The sequence below is a fragment of the Myotis davidii genome, unplaced genomic scaffold (assembly GCF_000327345.1).
Source record: "Myotis davidii unplaced genomic scaffold, ASM32734v1 scaffold334, whole genome shotgun sequence".
Lineage (NCBI taxonomy): Eukaryota > Metazoa > Chordata > Mammalia > Chiroptera > Vespertilionidae > Myotis > Myotis davidii.
In genome coordinates this window covers 180668-187829 of record NW_006285797.1, presented here as the reverse complement: position 1 = coordinate 187829, position 7162 = coordinate 180668, and the positions used below count along the sequence as shown (strand labels likewise).

General features: G+C 43.2%; 1 protein-coding gene and 1 pseudogene across 2 annotated transcripts in view; both read left to right on the top strand.

The window, feature by feature from the left end:
* Positions 1-2987: 2987 nt before the first annotated feature.
* On the top strand, positions 2988-3423 carry LOC102775398 (annotated as a pseudogene).
* A 1744-nt stretch (positions 3424-5167) lies between these two features.
* Positions 5168-7162, top strand: part of PTP4A1 (protein tyrosine phosphatase type IVA, member 1) — a 14501-nt gene continuing 12506 nt past the window's right edge. Inside the window, exon 1 of one of the 2 annotated variants that reach the window (XM_015559483.1) lies at positions 5168-5179. The gene's annotated coding sequence lies outside the window, so the exon portion shown is untranslated. The remainder of the gene's footprint in view (positions 5180-7162) is intronic. The other variant, XM_015559485.1, reaches the window with a different exon arrangement.

The following is a 7162-nucleotide window of genomic DNA, read 5'->3' as shown; positions in this document are numbered from 1 at the left end:
AACAATAGACTTCTTAGAACACAAATTGCTGGGCCCTACCTGAAGAGTTTCTGAGACTAGAGGTCTGGCTTGTCGGCCATTTTTCATTTCTAAACAAATTCTCTGGTCTTGCTGATGCCACTGCTCTGGAGACCACATTTGAGAAGCTCTGATTTAGAATACTGAGTACATTCTAGCATGTACAAATGCCAGAAGCCAGTCCATCCTTGCTGCTTGACACAGTCGCTGCAGGAAAGAAACATCTGCACAGCATATGTTTCAAGGGACCTGGCATATATAGCATACTGTTCTTAATATGTTTGCTCCCCTTAGCGCTGTGTGTTTTAACCAAGGTCACCTCTCCGAGAAAGGTTGTTTCCCCAGGGAGGGATTTTTCCCTGAAGTTAGGGAGGGGATGCCTCTCCTAGAAAGGTTGTTTCCCCAGGTAGGGATTTTCCCCTGAAGTTAGGGAGGGGATAAAACCCCTTAACTCAGTGCCAGGTGGGTAGTTAATCACTTTAACTACGAACAATCATGCTTAAGCTACATAATCTTTACTCCCTGGAATGGAGATAAGAAACACCCTAACCTTTGGAATAGAGATTGATAGGATTGGAATCAACTGGTATAAATACAGATGTAACAAGACAACAGGACTCAGAACCTAGACACAGAACCTAGCGAGAGAAAATGGCAAAAGATCCTGGACAGAACCTGGCTACAGAACTTGGCTAGAGAGCCTAGGCAGAACCTGGCTGAAGAACCTGGCTATAGAACCTGATGACGGAATCTGGCTGGAGAACCTACAGAACCTGGCTGGAGAAGCTGACTAGAGAACCTGGCGAGGCTGCTGATCAACTGAACGCTGTCTCCATGTCATTCCTTCTTCGCCAACTCCGTCCACACCTTTGGGGACCCCTGGACCTGCTGGGGTTGGACCCCAGCATACAAAGAGTCACAAAGAGATGAAGATCAAGTCAATAAATATATTTGACCCACCACCTAACTGTGCTGGGCTGCATATCTGGCGCTTCGGCCAGGCGGGGCACGCTGTGCTCTCTGTTCCTAGAACACATAGATAGGAAGGTAGTCACTGTACTGATGCTGTACTGTGTCAGGAACAATTATGTAAACAAGGCTTTGTAACTAACTTTGTGGTTTTTGCAAATAAAGACGCTATAACTCCTGTAGTCAGCACTGCAGTTCAGCCTTTGCTTCGGCAGGGTGTAGCAAAGCCAGCTACATAGTCGCTGGCCAGCTTAATAAAGGCTCCTCAATCTTGATCTGAGTCTCTGGTGGTTGTCTCTGCGGTCGCCCTATTACACTAACCTACAATATTAAACATTACAATGATTTGAAATCCCTTATGTTAATCTTTTCTGGATTTCATTCCTCTCCCAACTTCAATGCTAGGGGTAATCATTATCTTTCATGTTTCATTGTTATTCTTCATGGTTTGCCAGGAACTACTGCAAATCAACAAGAAACAAGAAATCTAAACTTAAAAAAAGACTAGGAGTTAAGAAATTCAAAAGTCAGCAAATACACAAAGACATGTCCGAACTTATTAATAATCAGAGGAATACAAGGTTTTTTTTAAAAAAAAAAACTATGAAATAACACTTTTTAAAATACTATGATAAAAACCTATGTATTTGATGGGCAAAATTAAGAACCTGGGTAATGTCAACTGTTAGAGAGTTTGAGGTACCGGAAGAGACAGGAATGTTTGTGCCTATTGGTGGGAGAGCACATTGATGTAGCCTTCCGGAAAACAACTCAGGTACATTCCCTTGACCAGAATCAAACCGGGGACCTTTCGGTTCGAGGGCCAATGCTCCCCATTCTCTCAAGATGCTTATTGTATTTGTTGGCATAGGATACATATTCATCATCATGGACTTGTTCATCCCACCAAGTTTTCCCTATTTCTGTCTGAACATCTCCCCCATTTTCCTAGACCCACTTCCCTTCCACAGCTCATGCTGGAAGTCACTCTCAGAGCACACACTAAGCCAGCCGTTCTCAAGCTGTGGGTCGTGACACCTTTGGGAGTCGAACGACCCTTTCACAGGGGTCACCTAAGACCATCGGAAAACACATATATAATTACATGTTGTTTTTGTGATTAATCACTATGCTTTAATTATGTTCAATTTGTAACAATGAAAATACATCCTGCATATCAGATATTTACATTATGATTCATAACAGTAGCAAAATTACAGTTATGAAGTAGCAACAAAAATAATTTTATGGTTGGGGGTCACCACAACATGAGGACTGTATGAAAGGGTCGCGGCATCAGGAAGGTTGAGAGCCACTGCTCTAATTACTTTGGGAGCATTTGCTATTAGCAGCAGTGTTAATATGGCCTCTGCTGCTTTTCCACACATGGACTCTCAGGGGTCCTTGTTTGTCTCCATCGCGGCCTGTGAGCTACAGAGAGCCTGAGACCATGTTTTGTTCGAACTCATATCCTCAATACCCAGCACAGCCCATGGCACCTGGTAGAAATTCAGGAAAGGTCTATTGAATTAATAGGAACACATTCTTTTTTAAAAAATTCTTTGTTTAAAGTATTACATATATCTCCTTTTCCCCCATTGACCTTGTCCCAGCCACTCCCACCCCCCAGCACATGCCCTCACCCGCCTAGTGTCTGTGTGCATGGGTTATGCTTATATGCATGCATACAAGTCCTGTGGTTGATCGCTTACTCTCCCCTCCCACTCCCCTACCTTGCTGGGGCAGGGACAAAATGTTGACAAGATTTGAAATCTTAAAAAAAAAGATTAGTCCTCTTTGGCAGCTGGTCACATGGTGAGGGTGGGGGTGAGGGGTCCGCTCTAGCTTTCGACCTGTGTCTATGGTCGGGCCCGTGCAGTCCAGCTGCTCCGGACAGAGCTGGAGTGTATGGCGCAGCAGAAACCGGCTCCTGAGCCTCGATAACGGTCCGCCCCCACCGTTCCCTGCGCAGGGAGAAGGTCTTCTTCTCTGATCCGAGAATGGCTACCCCTCCATATGAGCCCATGGCTGAGATTGGTGTTGGTGCCTAAGGGACGGTGTCCAAGGCCCGTGATCCACACAGTGGCCACTTTCTGGCCCTCAAGAGCGTGAGAGTCCCCAATGGGGGAGGTGCCGGAGAGGGCCTTCCCATCAGCACAATTCGTGAGGTGGCCTTACTGCGGCGGCTGGAGGCTTTTGAGCATCCCGATGTGGTCCGGCTGATGGATGTCTGTGCCACCGCCCGAACTGACCGGGAGAGCAAAGTGACCCTGGTGTTTGAGCATGTGGACCAAGACCTACGGACAGAGATGGAGAAGTCTGGAGCACAGCTGCTGCTGGAGATGCTGACGTTTAACCCACACAAGCGAATCTCTGCCTTCCGAGCCCTGCAGCACTCCTATCTACAGAAGGAAGAAGGTAACCCAGAGTGAGCAATGGCGCAGCTGCAACAGCACCAAGAGAAGAGACGCTGTCTTTTACCTTCCTTTGAACACTAGAGTGCAGAGCCCCACACCAAGAAGCGCTCTGTCATCTACAGCTACCAGATGGCACTTACACCTGTGGTGGTTACACTCTGGTACCGTGCTCCAGAAGTTCTTCTGCAGTCTCCATACGCAGCTCCTGGGGACTTGTGGAGCGTTGGCTGTATCTTCGCAGAGATGTTTTATCGAAAGCTTCTCTTCTGTGGAAACTCTGAAGCTGACCAATTGGGCAAAATCTTTGACTTGATTGGGCTGCCTCCAGAGGAAGATTGGCCCTGAGATGTGTCCCTTGTTCTCCCCTTCCTTACCTTGATATTGGGGTCCTTTTTTATACACGGGGGAAAATAGATTAAATTGGGAAATAGGAATCACACATAGAACCCACAGTGTTTGCTTTTGAATCTGTATAATAGACTTAAAACCAAGTGTGTTGGGGGCCCATTCCTGATTTGGTATTAACAGAGAGGTGTGGCCAAAAGGAGATAATCTGATCAATTTTAAAAATTTACCCACCCCTCAGAGTATAAAAGGAGTCAAGAGAGGCTTGGGTCATCCAGTTGGAACTTTTCTCCGGAGAGAGCCAGGCTTAACCCAAGAGAACAGCTAGAAAGAGGGTGAGTTCACCATCCCAACTATGTGTTAAAGGACCTTAAAGTCGAGTTTCTCGGGCTTTAGAAACTGTTGACAGTGGTTCTCTTGGTGGAGTAAGACCTGGGTACAAATGGAGGTGGGAGTATTTCTAAATGTATCTGTAATGTTTGATTTTTTAGAACTGTGTACATGATTTTTTTTCATTTTTTAAATTTATCTTTATTGTTGAAAGTATTATAGATTTCTTTTTTCATTACAAAGTTTCAATTTGAACCCTAGTCAGTCTGTCTCAGTGGATAGAGCGTCGGCCTGTGGACTGAAGGGTCCCAAGGTTCGATTCCAGTCAAGGGCACATACCTTGGTTGCAGGCCCCTCCCAGGTCAGGGCGCATGCAAGAGGCAACCAATCGATGTGTTTCTCTGGCATCAATGTTTCTGTCTTCCCTCTCTTCCACTCACTCTCTCTAAAAATCAATGGAAAAATATCCTCTGGTGAGGATTTAAAAAATCAAACAAGAAATTGTTTCAATTTGTAAAAAAAAAAAAAAAAACTTTCAATTTGTTACTAGAGGGTATTTCTATTGATTTTAGAGAGAGTGGAAGGGAGAGGAGAGGGGGGAAAAAGGAGAGAGAAACATTGATGTGAGAGAGCCACATCTATCAGTTGCCTCCCGCACGCATCCCAACTGGGGCAGGGAAGCTGCAACACAGGTACATGCCCTAACCAGAATCAAACCTGAGACCTTTCAGTTCGAAGGCCAATGCTCTAACCACTGAGCTGCTGATCAGAGCCAGGATAAGTATTAAGTATTGGTGAAGCTTAGCATAAGTAACTCCATTTTTAGCCTGTTTCTTTTTAACACTTTTAAGGGCCATTTGTAATGATTTCCAGAATATAAAAAAAGCTTTGTGCGTGGTTTCAGGTGCTACAATGCGCCTACCACAGATAGTTGCCATGCTGCATTAAGACCTATCATGGTTTGATTCCTGGTCAGGGCAGGTTGCAAGCCTGGTTCCCAGTCAGAGGCGTGCAGGAGGCAGCCAGTCAATGATTCTCTCTCATCATTGATGCTTTTATTTCTCTCTCCCTCTTCCTTCCACTGAAATCAGTAAAAATATGTTTTAAAAACTAGCCAGATGTAATTGAAGAAAAATTATTACAAATATTGTAAAATCTGTTCTTAAATGACTATCACTACTACTGATCGGTCAGCAATGTATTTAGAGATTGCCCACCAGTCCACAGATCACATGCCATGCTCCTCAATTAAACTTTAATGTTATTTAGCATTTCTTTGGTACACTTAAAAGACAAATGTAATATTTTCCTTAAACTTCCAAAAAGTTAGTCCAGTCTTCAAGCTTACATTTTTGCAAATCTAAAAGTCTATTTACACTAATTCAATATAACAATTTAACAATATTACAGTAAACTTGCTTTAGGTTTGCCATGTTAAGTTTTTCTCAGAGTGTGGTTTCTGTCTGCTTATAGTGTACAAAAGGGAGGATGATAGCGGAGGTGAAGTAAAGTCTAGAATTCTCTGTGAAAGTCTCTGCCAAAGAGATCAGCTTTTCACTATCACTTTGGGTGAATCTGTACTAGATCAATAATTTATTCCTGCGTCACTGATACTATTTGTCCATTCTTTTGTCTTGTTATTCACTTCAAGGGAGGGGGAGATTATTCCAACACAATAATGAAAATATGAATTATTAAAAGTCCCACAGAGAAATTTTCAAACATAGCAAACTAACTAAATAAACAATCTGTCCTCTCAGGTGATACTATCCAAGATAAGCCAGCCTATTATCTTAATCACTTTCTTGATTTCACCTACTAATCTCATTGTCTGCTTCCAGATCCGATTTCTCAGGGTTTCTGTCTACCAAACACCAGCACTATCCTCCAGAGATCCTTAATTCAAGCATGGAAGAATATTAGCAAAAAAATACACTGATTGTTCATTAGATACCTACTACATGCCAAGTACTGTTAGGCACAGGGAAATTAAAAGGACATAGCCTTGTCCTAACCAGTTTGGCTCAGTGGATAGAGCATCGGCCTGCAGACTGAAGGGTCCCAGGTTCAATTCTGGTCAAGGGCATGTAGGGGTTGTGCAGGAGTCAGCTGATCGATGTTTCTCTCTTATCATTGTTTCTAACTCTCTATCCTTCTCCCTTCCTCTCTGTTAAAAAATCAATAAAATGTACTTTTTTAATTTAAAAAAAAAAAAGGATATAGCCTCTGCCTTGTAAAGCTTTATGGAGTATAAGAGAGACAAGTGGAGTTGACAAAATGATTATTCAAATGCAGTGAATGCTGCAATACAGTTATATAAAAGGCAATACCGTGGAAGCACAGGGAACAGGTTACTGGAGAGATCAGGAAAACTTCATAAGAGAATTAATGTATGGTTTTAGGGGAAGTAGAAAGAGAATTTCCCAGGTAAAAGGAATTGTAAACCATGGAGATGTGAGAAAGAATGGCATATATTTTGGAAATCACAACTGGTTTCAAAGACTAGAAGAGTTAACAGTGGAAAGACTCCGACAGTAAAAAGTGGAAAGAGGACAATTTCTGAGAGATTTAGTAGACAGACTCAACGTAAATTAGTGGCAGTCAGATAGAAGAAGAGAAGAGCCTAGCATGACTTCCAGGTTTCTGGCTGGGGTATCTGAGGAGCAGCGGTGCCAGTCACTGGTGTCAGGACAACAGTAAGATGAACAGGTCTCATGAGGGAAGGGAGATTATTGGTCAGTTTTAGCCATGTTGAGTATGAGGTAGTTGGAGTTTTTTCCATAAAATATATTTATCTGGAACTCAGGAGAAAAGCTTATTTTATTTTTTTAAATATATTTTTATCGATTTCAGAGAGGAAGGGAGAGGGAAAGATAGAAATGTCAATGATGAGAGAGAATCATTGATTGGCTGCCTCCTGCATGCCCCCTACTATGGAACAAGCCTGCAACCTGGGTATGTGCCCCTGACCGGAATCGAACCTGAGACCCTACAGTCAGCAGGCCAACCGACGCTCTATCCACTCAGCCAAACCAGCTAGGGCGAGAAAAGCTTATTTTAGAGTCATCATTGAATGTTTAGAA